Source organism: Moschus berezovskii, chromosome 5, assembly GCF_049115385.1.
Source record: "Moschus berezovskii isolate FMDL1 chromosome 5, NW_MosBer_1.0, whole genome shotgun sequence".
NCBI classification, from domain to species: Eukaryota; Metazoa; Chordata; class Mammalia; order Artiodactyla; family Moschidae; genus Moschus; species Moschus berezovskii.
In genome coordinates, this window is record NC_142464.1 from 33167325 (window position 1) to 33190188 (window position 22864).

The following is a 22864-nucleotide window of genomic DNA, read 5'->3' on the forward strand; positions in this document are numbered from 1 at the left end:
ACTTTCTTTATGGTCCAACTCTCACATCTGTACATGACTGCTGGAAAAAATGATAGCTTTGACTATGCAGACCTTTGTTGGTAAAGTGATATCTCTGCTTTTTAATACCCTGCCTAGGTTTGCCATAGCTTTACATCCAAGGAGCAAGCATCTTTAATTACATGGCTGTGGTCACTGTCTTTGGACCCCAAGAAGATAAAATCTGTCACTGCTTCCACTTTTTTCCCTTCTGTTTGTTGGATGATATGGTAGTTCTATTTTTAGTTTTTTTTAAGGAACCTCCATACTGTTCTCCATAGTGGCTGTGCCAATTTATATTCTCACCAACAATGTAGGAGGATTTGCTTTACTTCATGCCCTCTCTAGTATTTGTTATTTGCAGACATTTTGATGATGACCATTCTGACTGGTGTGAGGTGATATCTCATTGTAGTTTTGATTTGTGTTTCTCTAATAATCAGTGATGTTGAGCATCTTTTGATGGGTCTGTTTGCCATCTGTATGTCTTCTTTGGAGAAATGATCGCCGAAGAATTGATGCCTTTGAACTGTGGTGCTGGTGAAGACTCTTGAGAGTCCCTTGGACTGCAAGGAGATCCAACCAGTCCATTCTAAAGGAGATCAATCCAGGGTGTTCATTGGAAGGACTGATGCTAAAGCTGAAACCCCAATACTTTGGCCACCTCATGCGACAAGTTGACTCACTGGAAAAGACTCTGATGCTGGGAAAGGTTGGGGGCGGGAGGAGAAGGGGACGACAGAGAATGAGATGGCTGGATGGCATCACCGACTCAATGGACATGAGTTTGAGTGAACTCCGGGAATTGGTGATGGACAGGGAGGCCTGGCGTGCTGTGATTCATGGGGTCGCAAAGAGCTGGACACGACTGAGTGACTGAACAGAATGGAATGGAATGGAATAATCAGTGATGTTGAGCATCTTTTGATGGGTCTGTTTGCCATCTTATGTCTTCTTTGGAGAAATGTCTGTTTAGGTCTTCTGCCCATTTTTTGGTTGGGTTGTTTGTTGTTTTGTTATTGAGTTGTACAAGTTGTTAACATTTCAATTTCTGAGCCTCAGGTTTCTCAACTATAAATTAGAGTTAATAACATCTTTTTGGGATAATTGCAAAGATCAAATGAGAAAGTGCGTTTGAAAATGCAGCATAAAGCTCTATGCACCTTATGAATTTTTTGATACATGATTTTATTCCAATTTTATAGCAAACAGCTTGAAGTTCACTGAGGTGAAGGCTACACCTCTAATAAGAAACAAACAAGGATTTGAACTAAGTCTAATCCCAAACCTCTGATCCTTTTTTTTAAAATATGCTGCCTCATTTAACACATTGAAGTTATAATTGTGATTATAATTGTTTTCACCGTGCATGCTGGAAAGTTTTAACCCTGATTTCAAGAGTTTCATACGACATTCCACAGGACTCAGTTTCAGCTCTCCTTAAAACCGACCAAAGAGAAGGTACCCAGGTCTAGACTTCCTTTGGTTGCCTATTTCTCGTAGACCTGAAAATAGGGCGCAGCACATGTGTGAATGCCTGTCACTGTGGCACCAGCAGCCATTACTACTCAGTGTGTTATTTAAACACTAAACAATGCAGAGTGAAGAACACATCCTGTGTTTATTCTTTGTCCATTGTTCTCCTGTGCCCCACAACTCAAGGTCTTACAACAACATATGGTTGCAAGTGGCTTCAGAGAGTCCTTTCCACCAAGATGATACAATAAGAAGTTACAACCTCCTGACCCTAACTAAAAAAGAAGAATATGCTCGTTGTCTATCAGATGAAGTTACTCATGAAAAATAATATCTATTAGGAAAACCTGAAAACACACTTCCAAAGGGGAGGGAAAAGATGGAATATTTTCCTGCTTTCTTGCCTTAGACATTTTCTCTAAGTTGATGTATATCTTGAATTTGGGGACCACAGTTTCCTTACAGGAATAAACACTTCTTTGTTGATTTGGTTTCTCCTTTGGCATCTTTCTTGTAGCTGGCTGTGCAACTTCCATTAATTAACTGACTCCTTAGTGATTCCTCAGTTGCTGCAATATGGAAGGTTCTGATTAGAACACCTATAAATAGCACGGCAGGCATATGATTTACACATGCAACTTCTAACACATAAAAACTGAAGGTAGTGCCATCTATCATTACTGTTGAGTGTCTTCAGGCACCTTCTTTCCTTGATTGCTGAAGACCTAAGCTCTCCTTCTAGCCCAGCACTAGGTGCCTGGCACAAGGGAGAGTTGCCCACACCCTCCTTGAAAGGAGTCACAGGTAACGAAGCTCAGAGGCCAGAGCAGGACACTGTAGTCAACTCAAGGATTGAACTTTGATTTCAAAGCTGTTTACAATTTAGAGTATAAAATAATTATGGGAACCACTAGTCTACTTCTGACTATTGGTCCATAGGCCTAGATTTGGTTTACTTTGTTTTTATTTTTTTCCTATAATTTTTTAAAGTTAATATATTGTATTTTCATTTTTATTCAGTTCAAGAAAAAATTTTCTTTCTTCTTCTTTTTTTTTTTTGGTTTGCCTGCACTGCATGTGGGAATCTTAATTCCCTGACCAGGGATCAAACCTGTGCTCCCTGCAGTGGAAGTGTGGCATTTTAACCACTGGACCATCAGAGAAGTCCCTGTTCTTTTTTAAAAATTATTGTCGAGATGCCCGGCTCCGGCGCAACCGACCACGTGCAGAATCGTGGCTGAGATGAACCCCGCGCCCAGGGTTAGGGCGGCGGCCAAGAGGAGCTGTACCACGTTCAGGAGGCGGTGGCTGCTTGGGCACCAGAGGGCCGAGAGGAGCTGATCTACATTCAAAGCAGGAGGCGCGGCCTTGAGGAGATACCCCTCATCCAAGGTAAGGTACAGCGGCTGCGCCTTGCTGGAGCAGCTGGGAAGAGATACTCCACAACCAAGTGGAATATAAGAATCCAGTGTTCTGGAGAGGAAGGAACAAGATGGCAGAGGGATAAGATGGTAAGACCACTTTCTCCCCCACAAATTCATCATAAGAACATTTGAACGCTGAGTAAAGTCCACAAAACAACTTCTGAATACTGGCAGAGGACATCAGGCTCCCAGAAAAGCAGCCCATTGTCTTCTAAAGGAGAGAGAAGAAATCCAGCTCCACCCACCAGAACACCGACACATGCTTCCCTAACCAGGGAACCCGGACCCAGACAAGTCACCCGTCCAACCCCACACACAGCGAAGAAACTACGTAATAAAGAGAACTCCACAAACTTCAAGAAGAGGGAAAGGCCACCCCAAGCAAAGCAATATAAGCAAGATGAAGAGGCAGAGAAATACCCAGCAAGTAAAGGAACAAGATAATTGCCCACCAACACAAACAAAAGAAGAAGATATAGGGAATTTACCTGATAAAGAATTTCAAATTTTGATGGTGAAAATGATTCAAAATCTTGAAAGCAAAATGGAGTTACAGATAAATAACCTGGAGAAAAAGATTGAGAAGATGGAAGAAAGATTTAATAAGGACTTAGAAGAAATAAAAAAGAGTCAATATACAATGAATAATGCAATAGATGAGATCAGAAACACTCTGGAGGGAACAAACAGTAGAATAACAGAGGCAGAAGACAGGATAAGCGAACTAGAAGATAGAATTATAGAAATAAATGAAACAGAGAGGAAAAAAGAAAAACGAATTAAAAGAAATGAGGACAATATTAGAGACCTCTGGGACAATGTTAAATGCTCCAACATTCGACTCATAGGAGTCCCAGAAGAAGAAGACAAAAAGAAAGACCATGAGAGAATACTTGAGGAGATAATAGTTGAAAACTTCCCTAAAATGGGGAAATAAATAATCACCCAAGTCCAAGAAACCCAGAGAGGCCCCAACAGGATAAACCCAAGGCAAAATACTCCAAGACACATATTAATCAAATTAACAAAGATCAAACACAAAGAACAAATATTAAAAGCAGCAAGGGAAAAGCAGCAAATAACACATAAGGGGATTCCCATAAGGATAACAGCTGATCTTTCAACAGAAACTCTTCAGGCCAGAAGGGAGTGGCAAGACATACTTAAAGTGATGAAAGAAAATACCCTACAGCCCAGATTACTATACCCAGCAAGGATCTCATTCAAATATGAAGGAGAAATCAAAAGCTTTACAGACAAGCAGAAGCTGAGGGAATTCAGCATCACCAAACCAGCTCTCCAACAAATGCTAAAGGATCTTCTATAGACAGGAAACACAGAAAGAGTGTATAAACTTGAACCCAAAGCAATAAAGAAAATGGCTACGGGATCGTACTTATCAATAATTACCTTAAACGTAAATGGGTTGAAATTTTCAAAAAGGCTAGGAAACAATTCTCATAGCCATCAATAGTTCAGTGTTGAGTTCATGAATAGTTTTTAAAGTTTGGGACAAACTGTAGTATTTGCTATTTGAAGTACTATTTGTAATTGGCATATTACGATGTAACATTGGTCTTCATTTCCAACTTAAAATGCCTAAAAATGCCTAACAGGTTTTTAGATTTGTGAATTTTAGTTGAAATGTATTTTACGATGTTACTAAACCTGCAGAAATATTGAAATATTTCAGAGAACTTATTCACTGTACATTTAATTTATTTATAAAAGTTATGAACTGTAGAAAGTTTTACTTGTTGGGTCAAATGCTTGTTGCTTCAAATGCTTGTTGCATTTGAAGTGCTAGTTACAAGAAAATCAAATACCTTCAATGTATAAATGCTATTAAGTTTTTAAAGGACTCTGGAGTATAAGTAAGTTTGTTTAAAGAAATTTAGTCTGTTCAACTTGAAAAAAATAAATAAAATTGGAAAAAAAAATAAAAAAAAAAATAAAAATTATTGTCAAGAAATTATCTTTTCTTTCTGGTATGTGTTATATACCCAGTGTAGACAGAATTTCAGAAAATAATAGCAAAAGAAGGAAAAAGAAAACCATACTTTTACTCTCAGAAAAAACTTTTTGTTGTGCATGTTTCAAAGCATACAGAAGGATGCAGCTAATACTGTCACGTGCCACATGATGTTCAGTCACTTCAATTGTGTCTGACTCTGTGCAACTCTATGACTGTAGCCCACCAGCACCTCTGTCCATGCTATTCTCCAGGCCAAGAATACCGGAGTGGGTTACCGTGCCTTCCTCCAGGGGATCTTCCTGACCCAGGGATCACAACCCGCATCTCCTGTGTTTCCTGCATTACTGGCTGATTCTTTACCCACTGAGCCACCTTGGCTGTTCAGTCACTCAGTCAAGTCCAACTCTTTGCAACCCCATGGACTGCAGCACTCCAGGCCTCCCTGTCCTTCACTATCTCCCTGAGTTTGCTAAACTTGTGTCAATTGAGTTAGGCCATCCAACCATCTCATCTTCTGTCGTCCCTTTCTCCTCCTGCCCTCAGTCTTTCCCAGCCTTAGCATCTTTTCCAATAATTTGTTTCTTCACATCAGGTGCCAAAACTTCAGCTCCAGCATCAGTCCTTCCAATAAATATTCAGGGTTGATTTCCTTTGAGAAGCCCAATACTGTCATACCTCACATATAATTTTAGCTTTAGAGGTAGGTTAAATATTTTTTCATGTCAACAAGTATTCATCTGCAGAATGATTGTTAATGAAAGTGTCTTAGTCTATAGATAGCATAATAATTGATAAAACCAATTCCCTCTTTTCAGGTATTTCGATTATTTCTAATTTTTCACTATTTTAAACTATGATGTGATAATTATCTTTGTATAAACATTATTTCCTTCCTTTGAATACACAGAAGTGAAATTACTGGGTGAAATAACTGTGTATTAAGTTTGTTGGTCCATAAAAAATAAATGGAGAAATTCGAGAGAAAAGCCCCAGCCTCAAGAATGGATTCCCTGAGTCTGGACCTGACTCCAACTCCAAGGAAGCTGCCAGTTAAGAAAACTGAGTTAGAGCAGGAAATGACTGTGGAGCAAAAAGAAAGAGCTTTCTCTACTTTTGCCATATATGAAGAAACTACTAAAGTTCTCAAAGCCTGTGGGTTGACCTTCCTGTTTCCTATACAAGCAAAGACGTTTCACCATGCCTATAGTGGGAAGGATTTGGTTGCACAGGCGTGGACAGGAACTGGAAAGACATTCTCCTTTGCTATCCCTTTGGTTGAAAAACTTCTTGCAGAACTGCAAGACCAGAAGAGAGGCTGTGCCCCTCAGGTACTGGTTCTTGCACCCACAAGGGTGTTGGCAAGTCAAGTAAGTAGAGACTTCAGTGACATCACAAAAAAGCTGGCAGTGGCTTGTTTTTATGGTGGAACTCCCTGTGGAGGACAAATTGAAGGCATGCAGGATGGGACCGATATCCTGGTTGGGACACCAGCTCGTATCAAAGGCCATCTGCAGAATGGCAGGCTAGATCTCACCAAACTTAAGCATGTTGTCCTGGATGAAGTTGACCAGACGTTGGATATTGGCTTTGCTGATCAGTTGGAAGAGATTTTATGTGTGGCAATAAGAAAGATTCAGAAGACAATCCCCAAACTTTGCTTTTTTCTGCAACTTGCCCCTATTGGGTGTGTAATGTTGTTAAGAAATACATGAAATCTACATACGGACAAGTGGACCTGATTGGTAAAAAGACGCAGAAAACGGCAATAACTGTAGAACGTTTGGCTATCAAGTGCCACTGGACTCAGAGGGCAGCAGTTATTGGAGATGTGATCTGAATACACAGTGGTTTGCAAGGACGCACTATCATATTTTGTGAAATGAAGAAAGAAGCCCAGGAGTTGTCACGGAATGTGGTTGTAAGACAGGATGGCCAGTCATTACACAGAGACATTCCATAGAAACAGAGGGAAATCACCCTGAAAGGTTTTAGAAATGGTGATTTTGGAGTTTTGGTTGCAGTCAGTGTTGCGGCACGTGGGTTAGACATTCGTGAGGTTGATGTGGTTGTTCAAAGTTCTCCACCAGAGGATGTTGAATCCTACATTCATCGTTCTGGGCAAACACGTAGAGCTGGGAGGACCAGGGTTTGCATCTGCTTTTACCAGCACAAAAAAGAATGTCGTTAGCCCAAGTGGAGCAAAAAGCAGGAATTAAGTTTAAATGAATAGGTGTTCCTTCTGCAACAGAGATAATAGAAGCTTCTAGCAAAGATGCCATTAGGCTCTTGGACTCTGTGCCTCCCACTGCGATTGGTCACTTCAAGCAGTCAGCTGAGAAGCTGATTGCGGAGAAGGGAGCTGTGGAAGGCCTGGCAGCAGCCCTTCCAGTGCCACATTGTTAGACCAGCACTCCTTGATCAACTCAGAAACAGGCTTTGTGACCATGATCTTGTGGTACTCAATTGAAATGACAAGCATTAGTTATGCTTGGAAAGAACTTAAAGAGCAGCTGGGTGAGAATAGTGATTCCAAAGTGAAGGGAGTGGTCTTAAAGGAAAGCAGGGTGTTTGCTTTGATATCCCTACTGCATCAGTAACAGAAATACAGGAAAAGTGGCATGACTCACAGCACTGGCAGCTTTCTGTGGCCACGGAGCAAATGGAGCTAGCAGGCCCATGGGAAGGATATCACACCTTCCGAGGACAGCAGGAAGGCAATTGAGGTTTCAGGGGACAGCGCGAGGGCAACCGAAGTGTTAGGTAGGGGACAGCGGGAAAGAAGGAGAAGCTTCAGAGGACAGCAATCAGGAGGTGGCAACGAAAGTAATAGATTCCAAAACAAAGGCCAGAAGCAGAGTTTTAATAAAGCATTTGGACAGTAATTTGAAGTAGAGGATTTATTTGGCAAAAACAGAACTATGTTCAACAATGTGGAACTGAGCATTATTTTTCATACAAAGTTAAAAGCACATTGTATTTTCTTCCTGACTGCTTGCCCAGTCCCCATTTCTTCAAGAGAGAAAAGCTTCATCTAAATTATTTCATCTGATTGATGACTATCATTTATAACTTCATTGCTACTTCTGTCTTGGGTATTCCTTTGGAAAAGGTGTATGGATTCATTACGTATTCTAATGTATTGTCTATAGATTGTAAGATTAAGTCAAGCGTGTATCTGCTGATACTTTTTAAGCTGACCTGTCTTTATACTTAGAAATGTCTCTTAATAGTAGGCTTCCCTGGTGGCTCAGATGGTAAAGACTCTTCTACAATGCAGGATCCCTGGGTCGGGAAGAGCCTTTGGAGAAGGAAATGGCAACCCACTCCAGTATTCTTGACTGGAGAGTTCCATGGACAGAGGAGCCTGGCAGGCTACAGTCCATGGGGTTGTAAAGAGTCAGGCATGACTAAGCAACTATCACTCATCACTCACCACCTCATTGCTATCCAGAAAAGTACCCATTTCATTCCTGCCAGCCTGCTGGGTGAGTGCCAGGCTGCCCTTACCCTTGCCAGTGTCATGTTACTCTTTTTAATGATAGTCAATGTTTTGGGTTTGAAAATGGTATCTCATCTAATTATTTATATGAAAATAACGTTTTTTCATATTTGTATTTAGTCTTTGCCTTTTTTTTTTCCTGGGAATTTCTCATTTATGTTCTCTATTTCTCTTATTGATGAGTTCCTCCTTATTTATCTGAAAGGCCAGTTCTATATATTAATGATAATCACTTTTCACATATGCTACAAAGATTTTTCCCCTAAAATATTATTATTTTTCATTTTACATGTGTATATTTAATCAATAAGAGTTTTTAACATTTAGATTGTGAATCTTTGTTAAATCTTTTTAATATTTTCCACCTTTGTCATTTTGTTTATAATAGATTTCTCCCTCCAAAGACTGATTAGCCAGTTCTTTTGTTTTTATCTTGGACACTTAATTTATTTGGAATTTATTTTGAGTTATACTTCAAAGTAAAGATCTAACATCATTTTTTTTCCCACGAGTTAACCAATTTTCTCACGATCATTTATTGAACAATCTACTTTTATCATATATTAAATACTAATGAATACTTGGGTTTGATATTTTTTTTGTGTGTGTAATTAATTTATTTTTTATTGGAGGCAAATTATTTTACAATATTATATTGATTGGTTTTGCCATATATTGACATGAATTCACCCCGGGTTTACATAAGTTCCCCCTCCTGAACCCCCCTCCCACCTCCCTCCTCCCTTTATCCTCCCTCTGGGTCATCCCCACATGCCAGCCCCGAGCATCCTATAACATGCATTGACCCTGAACTAGTGATTCGTTTCACATATGACAACATACGTGTTTCAATGCCATTCTCCCAAATCATCCCACCCTCACCCTCTCCCATAGAGTCCCAACGACTGTTCTATACATCTGTGTCTCTTTTGCTGGGTTTGATATTTTTTGTTTCTTTTTCTTTTTTTTTAATTTAATTTTTTTGGCTGTTCTGTATGGCTTATAGGACTTTAGTTCCCAAACCAGGGATTGAACCTGGGCCCTCGGCAGTGAAAGCCCAGAATCCTAACCACTAGGCAACCAGGGAACTTCCCTCAGTTTTTTGTTTTTAGATTTTTATTAGGGTATAGTTGATTTATAGCATTGTATTCATTTTAGGTACTTTGGCCACCTCATGCAACGAGTTGACTCACTGGAAAAGACTCTGATGCTGGGAAAGGTTGGGGGCGGGAGGAGAAGGGGACGACGGAGAATGAGATGGCCAGATGGCATCACCGACTCTGTGGACATGAGTTTGAGTGAACTCCAGGAGTTGGTGATGGATAGGGAGGCCTGGCATGCTATGATTCATGGGGTCGCGGAGAGTCGGACACGACTGAGCGACTGGACTGAACTGAACTGAAAGTGAATCTGTTATATCAATATATGTACATATATTCACTCTTTTTCAGATTTTTCTCCCATATAGGCCACTATGCAGTATTGAGTGGAATTTCCTATGCTATGCAGCAGGCCCTTATTAGTTATCTATTTAATATATGGTAGTATGTATATTCTTGCCTAGAAAATCCCATGGATGGAGGAGCCTGGTAGGCTGCAGTCCGTGGGGTCGCTAAGGGTCGGACACGACTGAGCGACTTCACTTTCACTTTTCACTTTCACACATTGGAGAAGGAAATGGCAACCCACTCCAGTGTTCTTGCCTGGAGAATCCCAGGGACGGGGGAGCCTGGTGGGCTTCCGTCTATGGGGTCACACAGAGTTGGACACGACTGAAGTGACTTAGCAGCAGCAGCAGCAGCAGTAGTATGTATATGTCAATCCCAGTCTTCCAATTTATCTTTCACACCCCCTTACCCCCTGTAACCATAAAAATAAAGATGCTTATTTTCTACACCTGTGACTCTATTTCTTTTTTTGTAGGCGAGTTCATTTGTATCTTTTTTTTTTTTAAGATTCTACATATAAGATATTTGTCTTTCTCTGTCTGACTTCATTCAGTATGACAATCTCTAGGTCCATTCATGTTGCTGCAAATGGCATTATTTTGTTCTTTTTTATGACTAATATTCCTTGTATATGTGTGCCACATCTTCTTTCTTCATTCCTCTGTTGATGGACATTTAGGTCACTTCTATGTCCTGGCTATTCTAAACAGTGTTGCAATGGACATTGAGGTGTATGTATCTTTCTGAAGCATGATTTTTCTCTGGATATATGCCCACAAGTGGGATTGCTGGATCATACAGTAGTTCTATTTTTATTTTTTTAAGGAACCTCCGTACTGTTATCCACAGTCGCTGTACCAGTTTATGTGCCCACCAATACTGTAGGAAGTTTTCCTTTACTTCATATTCTCTCTAGCATTTATTGTCTGTAGGTTTTTTGATGATGGCCATTCTGGCCAGTTTGAAGTGTTACTTCACTGTAACTTTTATTTGCATTTCTCTAATAATTAGTGATGTCCCTCGGGTTTGTTTTTAATGCAGAAGCAAAGCCGGGCAGATAAGCCCTTTAGCACATGGCAAGGGCTGTTGCCATAGTCATGACTGCTCCTGTGAAGCATGGCTGCAGACTAGAAACGAAGGGATGAAAGAGGTACAACTTTAGAATGTAAGTGAAAAAAATTTAAAAATTAACAAAATGTAGATTGTTATTCTCTTGTCTAAAATATGCTGAGATATAGCTTTCTCCCAAATTTTCTTTGATGTGGTTGTTTTTAAAAATGTGGCCTCAATTTGAGTACACATAAATTACATATACATTAAAATTTTTTTTCTTATAGTCCACACAAGCTCTCCTCATAAATAATGTATTATAAAGAAATCTCTTCTAGTACAATCAATTTATGGTTGGTTACAAATGCATACCAGATAAGTATATTAAAGCTAGAGATCCATTGTTGGGACTTTTTAATTCAACTAAAAATAGGAGAAAAGATGTCCCTTATTCCTTCCATTAGGTCCAGTGCTAAACTATCCATAACTGACAAATTTTATTTTAGTGACACTTAGAGAAGATTCCATATTGTCCCTTGGTGTAATCCATTTTCACATTTAATATAGATTTTCATTAATACAGAAATCCCTCATGCAGCAGTTTAAGCTGTATCTCACTTTTTTTTTTAAAAAAAAGCAATTCATTGAGTATAGTTCCCTATGTTATATAATAAATACTTGTTGTTTATTATTTTCTGTATAGTAGTGTGCATCTGCTAATCCCATACTCCTAATTTATCCATTCTGCCCCCTCTTTCCCCTTTGGTAACTGTAAGTTTGTTTTCTATGTCTGTGAGTCTGTTTCTATTTTGTGAATAAGTTCACTTGTATTATTTTTTTGATTCCCTGTATAAGAGTTGTTATACGATATTTGTCTTTCTCTTTCTGACTTAGTACAATAAGCTCTAGGTTTATCCATGTTGCTGCACATGGCAGTGTTTCATTGTTTTTAATGGCTGAGCAATTCCATATGTACCACATCTTCTTTATCTATTCATCTGACATTTAGGTTGCTTCCATATCTTGTCTACTGTAAATGGTGCTACAGTGAACATTTGGATACATGCATCTTTTCATATTAGATTTTTTGCCTTTTATGGGTATATGCCGAGAAGTGGGATTGCGGGATCCCTATTTTTAGTTTTTTTAAGGAACCTCCATACTGTTCTCCACAGTGGCTATACCAATATACATTCCCACTAACAGTGTAGGACGGTTCTCTTTTCTTTGCACCCTCTCCAGCATTTATTATTTGAAGACTTCTTGATGATAGCCATTCTGACCCATGTGAGGTGATACCTCACAGTAGTTTTTATTTGCATTTCTTTAATATTTAGAGATGTTGAGCATTTTTTCATGAGCTTGTTGGCTATCTGTATGTCTTCTTTGGAGAAATGTCTATTTAGGTCTTTTACCCATTTTTTGATTGAGTTTTTTTTTTTATTGAATTGTATGAGCTGTTTGTATATTTTGGAAAAAGAGCCCTTGTCAATCACATCATTTGCAAAATTTTCCACCAGTCTGTAATTTGTCTTTTCATTTTGTTTATGGTTTCCTTTGCTGTGCAAAGGCTTACTAATTTGTTTAGGTCCCATCTGTTTAATTTTGCTTTTATTTCTTTTGCCTTAGGAGAATGATCTAAGAAAATACTGCTATGATTTATGTTGGAGAATAGGCAAAAGCCTATGTTCTCTTCCAGGAGTTTTATGGTGTCATGTTTTATACTTAAGTCTTTAAGCCGTTTTGAAGCCGCTTAACCTTTTTTGTAAACTTAATACTTAAATAGTGACTTTCTTCAGCCTATTGTTCCTCAGGCTTCATTTCTCCAAGTTGAACAATCCCAACCCAATATGCAAACCAAATCAATATACTTTCTCTTATATTTATCTGGTGTTCAAGAACATCTGAGCAGCCACTGACACTAGCTGAGCCTCAAAGAGCCTGCCCTCACACACACACACACACACACACACACACACACACACACAAACCTATGAACATGTGACATCCCCTCATTTAAAAAAAAATATTTAAGACTGACTCCAAATTTTCTGTTTTAATTTTGGCAAAATGTCTTTTATTCTGCCAAAACAAAGACAAACTATGATACACTGAGTTTGCATTTCATCTTAGTGAAAAATTTGAGCAAAGCCCAAAAGGATCCCTCACCATAAAGGGGCCACGGCTTGGCTCTGGGGAGGCAGAGGATTGCCAGGCCATGCTGGTGGTGGAATATAAGCTTCCAGCACTTGCTATCATTGTGCATAGAGCTCTGCTCTGAGCCTGAGCTTTCAGGAAAGAGTTTATCCTTTCCTAGGGGGGGAGAGCAAACAAATGACACATCCATGTTAATAGAGAGGATGGATACACAAAGAATTCCAGCTGCAGAGCTGGGTGCTTGAGTGTAGGAATGGCAATGACATGGGACAGAATCCCAATGAGAATTTGTTGTAAAGACAGATTCAGTAGGTTTGGGGGCTATATTGTAGGTCAAAGGACCTTAAGCAAATAACTAGGCACAAGGGAGGTTAGTCATATTTGGGCTTTCAACAGAGGAATCTACAGTTCAGATGCCTTGTCAGCATCTTTGAGAGATGATTTTGTTCTCTAGGCGCATTTTCCTCCACCTCATCTCTTCATCCATAGCTATATGCCTTCCTAATTCCTACTGGCCCTGGGGGGCAGGGAGGAGAGCTTTAGGTGTGGGGCCCAGAGACTCTCTATGTGGAGTCAACTCATTTCAGGTGGGTCTTGGCTGATATGAGACGATGCCTGGGGTAAGAGAATTAGGGAATTTAATAACTGTACACCTGTTGCCTGGTGAAAATTGGCTGAGTGGCTGCATAGGTGTCCTGCGCCTCCTTTTATCCCTAACATATAGATTGGCCTTGAGATCTCCCCACGTACACCTACTTACTCCTCAAGAGGTGAATCTGGAAGGACACACGAATCATCCAGTTTAAAGATCTGTCCTGATGAACGGTGCTATCTCCGCAGTTTGAGTTGGTCAGAGTTCCAAGATGGGCAAGTCCTCAGGTCCTGGGTCTTAGCCAAACGTGTGGCTAAGATTTTGGCAAGCTAATGCTTTGGCACTCCTTCAACTAATATTTCAAAAATACTCTAGACTCTTCAGGTCACTAGTTGAGGGAGATGCCAAGAGCTTGAGCAGAGATACCTGTAGGACATGAGGCACAACTCAGCGTCTCCTCTGTTAACCCAGAAGTTCTGCTCTGGCCTTGCTTCACTAAGGAAAACTAAAGTTTAGTCATTAATTGCACTTGTCTTCCTTAGAAAATGGTTAGTTGGCCAACTATTCTTGTTTCTGTTTATAAGGATGCCTCTTACAGGTTCTAATTCCCAGCCCAGGGAACTTTACGCCTTTGAACCAGAGCTTGCTTTCTCTGAGGAGTTTGGTGAATTAATTTCCACCCTTTCATTGTATATCCAGTGTTTTGTTTTTTTTTTTAAATACACACATTGGATCTCTTGGAAATTATCCTACTGGCCCATATCATGGTGTAATTGACATGGGCAGAGCTTCCCATTGGCCACCTCTGCTCTATTACTTTTTGAGTTAACTCAGGGCAAACAGAAAACAATACAAGGACAACTTACTTCCTAACCAATTCAAAGCAATTTACAGAATGCTCCGATCCAGGTTTTGTCCTCAAATTGCATCAGACAGGCAGGAAGTGTTTTTCAGCAGGTGGTTTAGGTTCTGAGGGATTGTTTTCTTTTAGGAAACAATCTCTTATCACCAAAAAGCTTGAGGCCCCAGGAAAGGTCTTTGTTACTTTAACTTGGGCACGTGGTGTTTGTCCAGCTGCTCTGAACTTTCATGGTGTGAGGGCAGCAGCGGGGGATGGGAACAGCCCTTGAAGGTGACCGAGGAAGCCCTCTGAGAGGGGAAGCAGCCTCTGGACAGAACCACGAAGAACAAAGGGTGCCTGCATTCTTATGTCCCTTGCTGATGAACCCACTTCATGGTAGTGACAGCGAAAGGCCACCCTGTCAGCAGTTCGTGGCACAGTCTTCAGGGAAGAGTTTGTGTGGGCCCCATCTCATCAAGAGAAGGACTCAGTACTTAACTTGGCCAGATGTCACAGTGTACCTGAAGGACAGAGACCCCCAGGGTGTCATACATGTCCATGCACATATCCTTGGAGCTGTGTGGACTGTTTTCTGACCTTTAGGGTTCAGACCTTTTCAAAAGCATTTGAAATAAAGCAGCACTGCAAGAGAATGTCAAAATTATTTCAGTTGAGTCAAGAATTCCTAGCTTAGGCAAGTCAGTCAGGGGTCCTCAATTGGATATCAGTAAGGGAACTTCCCTGGTGGTTCAGACCATAAGGAATCTGCCTGCAAAGCAGGAGACACGGGTTTGACCCATGGGTCAGGAAAAATCCCCTGGAGAAGGGAATAGCATCCCACTCCAGTACTCTTGCCTGGAGAATCCCATGGACAGAGGAGCCTGGTGGGTTACAGTCCATGGGGTTGCAGAGAGTCAGACAAGACTAAGTGACTAACAATGCACGACTACTAAGGTGAATTCAGTCCGTGATTAGCTTGGTTTGCAGGGTGATTTAAAAATACATATATTGCAAGCCCTGCACAAAGAAATAATAATTCTTGCTGAAGTTCAGGATTTCTGTGAAGGCCCACAAGGGGTTCTTGGAGGAAACACATGATGGAGCAGGCTTTCTGGTAGAAGGGTTGTTCAACGCATTCCTTCTAAGCCTTGTGACCTTGGAATAAGCTGCAGAACCAAATAGCAATGGGCCCCACCTTTGGAGTGTTTAAGCCTCTCCCCTCCTGAGTGTGGCTCAAAGCAAGATTAAGAAAGTCTCCTATTGGCAGCAGATAAAGGGATCAATGGAGGCAGGAGCAGCTGAGGCCTCACGAAAATTTACATAAGCCTGCTAGAAGTCGGGGCTCAGAGGCCCAGAAGGGAACCAGACCAAAAGAAAACATCTGTAATGAGCTGTGCGGGCAAGTGAGCTACAGAGGTTGGAGCAGGCGCCTCCCCACCTACAGAACAATCAGGCAGCTGCCAAAGCAAACCTTTCTCCAGTTGGGATTTCCTTTATTGTCAGGCCTCCCTTCCCAGGGCTGCCAGCCTTTGAAGTAGTCCTCAGTGTGAAAAACTAGGGGGGTGCACACGTAAGAGCGCCTTTGAAAAAGGCTTGGGGAAGTAGCTAAGCTCGGCAGAGAGCAATTGCAAGGTGAGGAGGCTAAGGAAGACTTGGAGGGAGACCAGACTGGGTTGGGTGGCTGAACAACTTAGTGGTGGCGGGGCTTATTAAAGCAACAAGCCCTACAGCTCCACCAGGGCGGCCACAGCCAGCACTGTGCACAGGCGCCCTACTTCAGTGTGGCCTTGGAACCTCGATCCTATGCCTGCCAGGATGGCAGAATAGTTAAAATGACCTCAATGACTGCACCCCGAACTACTAAGGATCCTTTTCCTCTCAAAAAAAGATCCTTTGTTGATCTATATTCATGAGTAAAAAGTAATTATTTGAACATTTAACAGTGCTACTTACTCACTAGCAAAATCTAGTGAGTAAGGTATAGGTGGCAGAATAATAATGAGGAATCAATATTCGTTCCTGGACTGCTCTCCTATCTGACTCAGAAACGTGGGGCTTGTACTTGCTCCTCTGGAGACTTGCAAGAAACAGAATAGAGAGGCAAAGAGAAAAGCAACTTTACCCTTTTAGGGCAAACCCCGAGGACTCTGGTGTAAGCCTGGAGAGGTTTGCCAAGAGGGTGTAAAGAAAGCAGGTACCTCATCAGCCCTGCCACTAACCCTGATAAACAGCTCTGAGCCTAAGAGAGGCAGAAGATTTGCAGTTGAGGAGAAGTGTAAAGTGTAGCATAAAGTCCTTGTGAGTGAGTGCCAAGTCGCTCAGTCATGTTGGGCTCTTTGCTGTAGCCCACCAGGCTCCTCTGTCCATGGATTTCTCCAGGCAAGAATACTGGAGTGAGTTGCCGTGCCTCCTTCAGGGCATCTTCTCAACCTATGGACTGAATCCATGTCACCAGTGGTTCCTCTGATACAGGTGGATTCTTCACGGCTGAGCCATCAAGGAAGCCCCTAAAGTCCTTGTACTATGCCCCTATATGCTGAAATGAGCCCTGTGCGGAGGGTGATATGACCAAATGTTTCCTGATGTTTGAGGGATCCAAGACTAGAGACAACTCCTGCCCTGTTTTGAGGTGTGTTGGGGGAAGGCCAGCAGGACAATGACATGGAAGAGCTAAGTGGCGGGGAGACTAGAGACCCCATCTGACGTGGGGATGGAAGGCGATCCAGAAGATTTTTCAGATAAGGAAGTTTATTCAGAAGAAAGAGAAGGAGTAGGTCTCTGCACCAGTCCAAGTGAAGGACCAGGCAGCGGAAGCGGGGGGGGGGGGGGGGCCCTGCCAGTGAAGGGAGGAGGTCACTGCTGCAGTCTTGGAGGCATCACCAGCCCCATGTGCTGAGGGCCAGCAGGATGCAAACCCATATGTAGATGGGCTTTCAGCATTTCCAGAAGTGAGACCCATGGGTAGTGTACCAAGAACTAGACTAACTCAGATTGCCTAGCGCGGGGCTGCTATAGAAAGATCCCAGAGAGGACCTACTTTCCTCCCCTAAGGATCCACTCAGTATTTTATATAACCCCTGGGAGTTTAGGATAGCCATAAGAAATGGGGGAGGTAGCACCATCCTGAGGAAGGGGGAACTCCAGAATAGACCTAAATTGCAAGTTAGAAGATACTGAAAAGTCACTGGCCAGGGATGAGAAGAGCCAGAGTCGCACTCAGGATGTGGCAGAGAGCTGGTTCAGCTCTAGGAACTAACACTCTTCAGGGCCCGAGGGCAAATGGAGGAAGTGCTTAAGTAAGAGAAAAGACATAAGAGCTAGTCAGTCTTCCTGTCAGATAGCGCTAATACAATAAATAGATCCTTGCATAGTGAAGAATCATTTAGTAATAATGGCAAGTGCCCATTTTCTTGCTTCTCTTCAGATTCCAGTTTATGGAGGGAGAGGTGTTCACAGAGGATCACAGTATTCACAGCAGTGGCACCGGAGCAGCAAGGATGGTGCAGCAATGGTAGATGAGTCACCTTACTCTTCAATTTATACTATGTGGCTATAGATCGGTGGTTCTGGGGACCCCTGAAGTCCCAGACACCTTTTCAGGGTCTAGAGATCACGCTATTTTTTTCTTAATACTATTAAGACTTTATTTGCCCTTTTCATTCTCATGCTTTCTAGAGTATACAGTGGAGTGTTCTAAGAGGTTGCAAGACATGTAATGTCATCAGTGCTCTGAGAGCTAATGGAATTTGTGCTTATATATTCTTGTGTTTTAAAAACTTCCCAGTGTTAATTCTAACATAAAGTCTTTTTGGAGTCCTCCACAACTTTCAGTAGCTTAAGGAGTCTTGAGACCAAAAAATTTAAGAACCCGCAGTCCAGGTATAACATGAATGAAAGTAAGATATTAATTCTTACATTGGAAACTTTATGTACATTTAGTATTAGAAGTGCAAATGGGTTTATTTTTTTAAAAGTATTAAATATGACTGAATTAATTTATAAAATATTTTTCAAAATCCAGATATATTTAAATGCTTTTTAAAAATTGTTAGCTATTTGTTATAATTTGTATTTCCCTTTCAATTTAATATCTGCTTTTAAGTATCTTAGAAGAAAAGTAACTTTTAAAAATATAAATAAAACTACATAACAAATTTTTGTTTTCACTAATGTACTTTTAAAATGAAAAATGTATACAAATTGTGCACCCTTTGAATGAAATTACATTTTAATTTTAATCCATCAAGTATTTGCTGTCAATAGAATGCAAGTTAAGTAAGAATCTTCATTATAACAACAGATGAGGTGGTCACCATTGTAGAAATAAGCATAAAATAAAGGCAAGAAAAATAAATTTTATGGAATAATGTATAATTAATTAAAGGCAACCCCTTACCCATGGGGCTTTCAGGTCTCCTGTGCCTCTTTTGCCTTCTGAAGTGGCCTACACTCTGTCTGTGGAGTGTATTTCTCCCTGAATAAACCTTCTTTCACTTTACCATGGCTTGCTCTTGAATTCTTTCCTGCGCAGGGACAAGAACCCACACTTGGCGGCTGTCCCAGGGACTCAGACGTGACCTGGGATATGACCATTTCCTTGCACCCCACTCTCTGTCCTGAAGCACCACTCGTACTGCTTCCAACCTTGTTCCCTCAAACCCTTATCAGCTCTGAGCATTCTTTTTCTCTTTAATCTTTGTCAATTTCACAAACAACTATGAGATCTCAGGATTATTTTAATATATATTTCTTTGATTACTAGTGAAATTAAACATTTTATTATGTCTATTGGCCATTTTTATACCCTTTATGAACTGTCTTTTATACTACTGTCCTTTGCCTATTTTTCAATTGAGATAACTGGCTTTTTAAAATTGATTTTTAAGAGTATTTCTTTTTTAGAGTTATACTTTAGCTTGCTTTAAAGCTTTAATGTTGTTTGGAAAAGATTTTTTTTCTGATGAACAGAAGTGTGTGTTTATTATAGAAAAATTAAAACCCAGAATATACAGAGAAAGAAAAGTAAAAATGACCCATTGTTCTACCATGTTTTCTTCTTTTTTAAAATGTAAAAATTGAAAATTCTCCCATTTCTCCCCCTATGTTATATCTCTGTCAACCTTCAGAATGCATTCTTTTAGCGGAATACTTATTTGCATGTTAAAGATATGATTTTAATTCTTCTTTCCTCTTTATCATTGTCATCATAATTATGATCATGAAGAACCTTTGTAATCATTTCTATTGATTTTTTTTTCTATTATGTTCTCTAGCTTTTCTAAGAAAGGCCACTTGCACTTGCAAGGATATATACATAACCGACTCTATATTCTTTAGAAAATGGCTTCATTTAAAAAAAATAATTAACTCTTCAATTCATCTGGAATTTATTCTGGCATATGATGTGAAGCAATCATTTAACTTTATATCGGTTACATGGTTATTCACATCCTATATTGAACTGTCTATCCCTTTTGAACTGATTTCAAAAGTCAGATTCATCATTTAATGCTTTTTTATATGCTTTTGGACTTTGCATTTTGGCCCCAGTTTTGCACATTTAAAGATCTGGCAAGATAGATATAATTGATTACTCGTGTTTTTGGAAGTTTTCTGGCTATTCTTACTAGTTCACTTTTCAGATGAATTAGTATTGGTAATGATGTTAAGCATCCATATATTGATTTGGGGTTCAGTTCAGTTTCTCAGTCGTGTCTGACTCTTTGCAACCCCATGGACTGCAGCACGCCAGGCTTCCCTGTCCATCACCAACTCCCAGAGTTTGCTCAAACTCGTGTCCATTGAGTTGGTGATGCCATCCAACTATCTCATCCTCTGTTGTCCCCTTCTCCTCCCACCTTCAGTCTTTCTCAGCATAAGGATATTTTCCAATGAATAAATTCTTTGCCTCAGGTGGCCAAAGTATTGGAGCTTCAGCTTCATCATCAGTCCTTCCAATGAATATTCAGGACTGATCTCCTTTAGAATGGACTGGTTGGATCTCCTTGCAGTCCAAGGGACTCTCAAGAGTCTTCCCAACATCAGAGTTCAAAACCATCAATCCTTCGGGGCTCAGCTTTCTTTATAGTCCCACTCTCATATCCCTACATGACCACTGGAAAAACCATAGCTTTGACTAGACAGACCTTTGTTGGCAAAGTAATGTCTCTGCTTTTTATATTCAGTGTTTTTATTTAATATTTTTAGCAGACAATTTACATACCTCCCCACCCCTTCCTTTAAGTTAGTGTTGACAATGTTCCATAATAAACTACTTAAAGAGAAGCTCTGGTCAAGAATGGAATGAAATTGCAAAACAAAACAAAGCAACCCCCAAAACAAAACCAAAATCACTGCTGCTTTTAAAAAACCAACACTTTCACCAATTAAATTCAAACAAAACACACAAGGAGGTTTGCACCATGTGCTTCTTCGGTGTTTCCTGGCGGCTGACTCCCCTCCCAGGCGAACGGAGCTTCCCCACCGCAGCTGACTCGTGCTGGCTCTGGAGGCTCCTTCAGCTTCACATTATTCAAAGACCCTGGATGGAAGACTAAGGTCTTGAAATCCCAAATGGTCATGGCTCCGTCGATGTCGGTAGTGCAAAATTTGCGACGGCCTTGCTTGTCCACCTCTTAAAGAGACACTTGAGTGAGGCTGTGCCGGTGCCGCGTCTCCAGGGCCGCGTTGCCGTGCTCCGTCGTGGCCCGCCTGGCCATATTGCGGAAGCGCTCTGGGGCCGAGATGTCGAGCTGTATGCTCTGTTTGGGGATGAAGGTCAAGCAGCCGCGGTCATCGTAGTTAAGCATGGGGCAGCAATCGTGGCCAGCAGCCACGACACTGTTCTCTGAGATGAACGACACAGTCAGGAGGGGCAGGGCCTCCGTCTTCAGAGTTGAGACCTGCACGCTTTTAGGGGCGTCGGCAACCAACACGGCGCTGTCGCGGCTGACCCAGGCCAGGCGTCTGCCGCTGGCGGAGAAGCTGACTCCCCGCACCCAGCCGCCGGCGCCACTGCCACCAAACTCTGACATCAGCGGACCAAAAGGCATCTCGCTGCCCCAGGGCGCGCTGGCTGGCTTCTCATCCACTTCTTTAATGTAGGCAGAAAACACTCTGCATTTGAAGTCACAGGATCCCGCTGCCAGCAAAACGTTGTTGGGATGCCAATCCAAGCTGAGGACCGTGGAGCGGATGGGCTTTTTAATGTGATTGCTCACCCACCAGGCATTTTCAGACTCGAAGTAATAAATGGAGATGAGTCGTGCTCCGCTGCCTACAAGTTTTTTCTCTAGTGGGGACTGCTTAAGGAAAGTGGGCGCCGGGTTATTTCTCAGGATGACCAGGGTTGGCTTTGAGACACCATCCTTCTGACTCCAGACGCAGGTGTTTTGGTTGGCCCGCAAGTGACGATGCGGTCACTCTTAGGAGCCCAGTCAATACCTGTGATGTGTCCGTTGTGTTCCTTGAGTTCATGAACTTTCACCCACTGGCCCCCATTCTTCTTACAGATGTGGACTTCGTGATCATTGGGGCTAAGTGCGATTCTGGGTATGATCCCTGTTTCAGGCAGGACAGGTGGACTGGCTCCAGTAAAAACTAATGCAGGGACATAATTCTTAAGTGTTTTCAAAGGGTAGAAAGCTGGGATCGGGGTGGTCCAGATGGCTCAGAGCGTTGAATTCGTAAACTCTGGTCAGTCAGTGTGAACAGGCTCCAGTGGGCATAGTTGGAGAACTGAGGCCCAGCTTTCTCTGCTTTTTAACAGGCTGTCTAGGTTGGTCATAGCCTTTCTTCCAAGGAGCAAGTGTCTTTTAATTTCATGGCTGCAGTCACCATCTGCAATGATTTTGGAGTCCCCCAAATAAAGTCTATCAATGTTTCTATTTTTTCCCCATCTGTTTGCCATGAAGTGATGGGACCAGATGCCATGATCTTAGTTTTCTGAATGTTGAGTATTAAGCCAATTTTTTTCACTCTCCTCTTTCACTTTCATCAAGAGCCTCTTTAGTTCTTTGCTTTCTGCCATAAGGGTGGTGTCATCTTGCTTTTTTGATGATCCAAGGGATGTTGGCAATTTGATCTCTGGTTCCTCTGCCTTTTCTACTTTTGTAAATCCAGCTTGAACATCTGGAAGTTCACAGTTCAGGTACTATTGAAGCCTGGCTTGGAGAATTTTGAGCATTACTTTAGTAGCGTGTGAGATGAGTGCAATTGTGCAGTAGTTTGAGCATTTTTTGGCATTGCCTTTCTTTGGGATTGGAATGAAAACTGACCTTTTCCAGTCCTGTGACCACTGCTGAGTTTTCCAAATTTGCTGGCATATTGAGTGCAGCACTTTCATAGCATCATCTTTTAGGATTTGAAATAGCTCAGCTGGAATT

General features: G+C 41.4%; 2 pseudogenes; one reads left to right on the top strand and one right to left on the bottom strand.

Moving 5' to 3' along the window:
* Positions 1–3657: 3657 nt before the first annotated feature.
* On the top strand, positions 3658–7775 carry LOC129561704 (nucleolar RNA helicase 2-like; annotated as a pseudogene).
* Positions 7776–21003: 13228 nt separating this feature from the next.
* On the bottom strand, positions 21004–22094 carry LOC129562018 (actin-related protein 2/3 complex subunit 1A pseudogene; annotated as a pseudogene).
* Between the last annotated feature and the right edge of the window lie 770 nt (positions 22095–22864).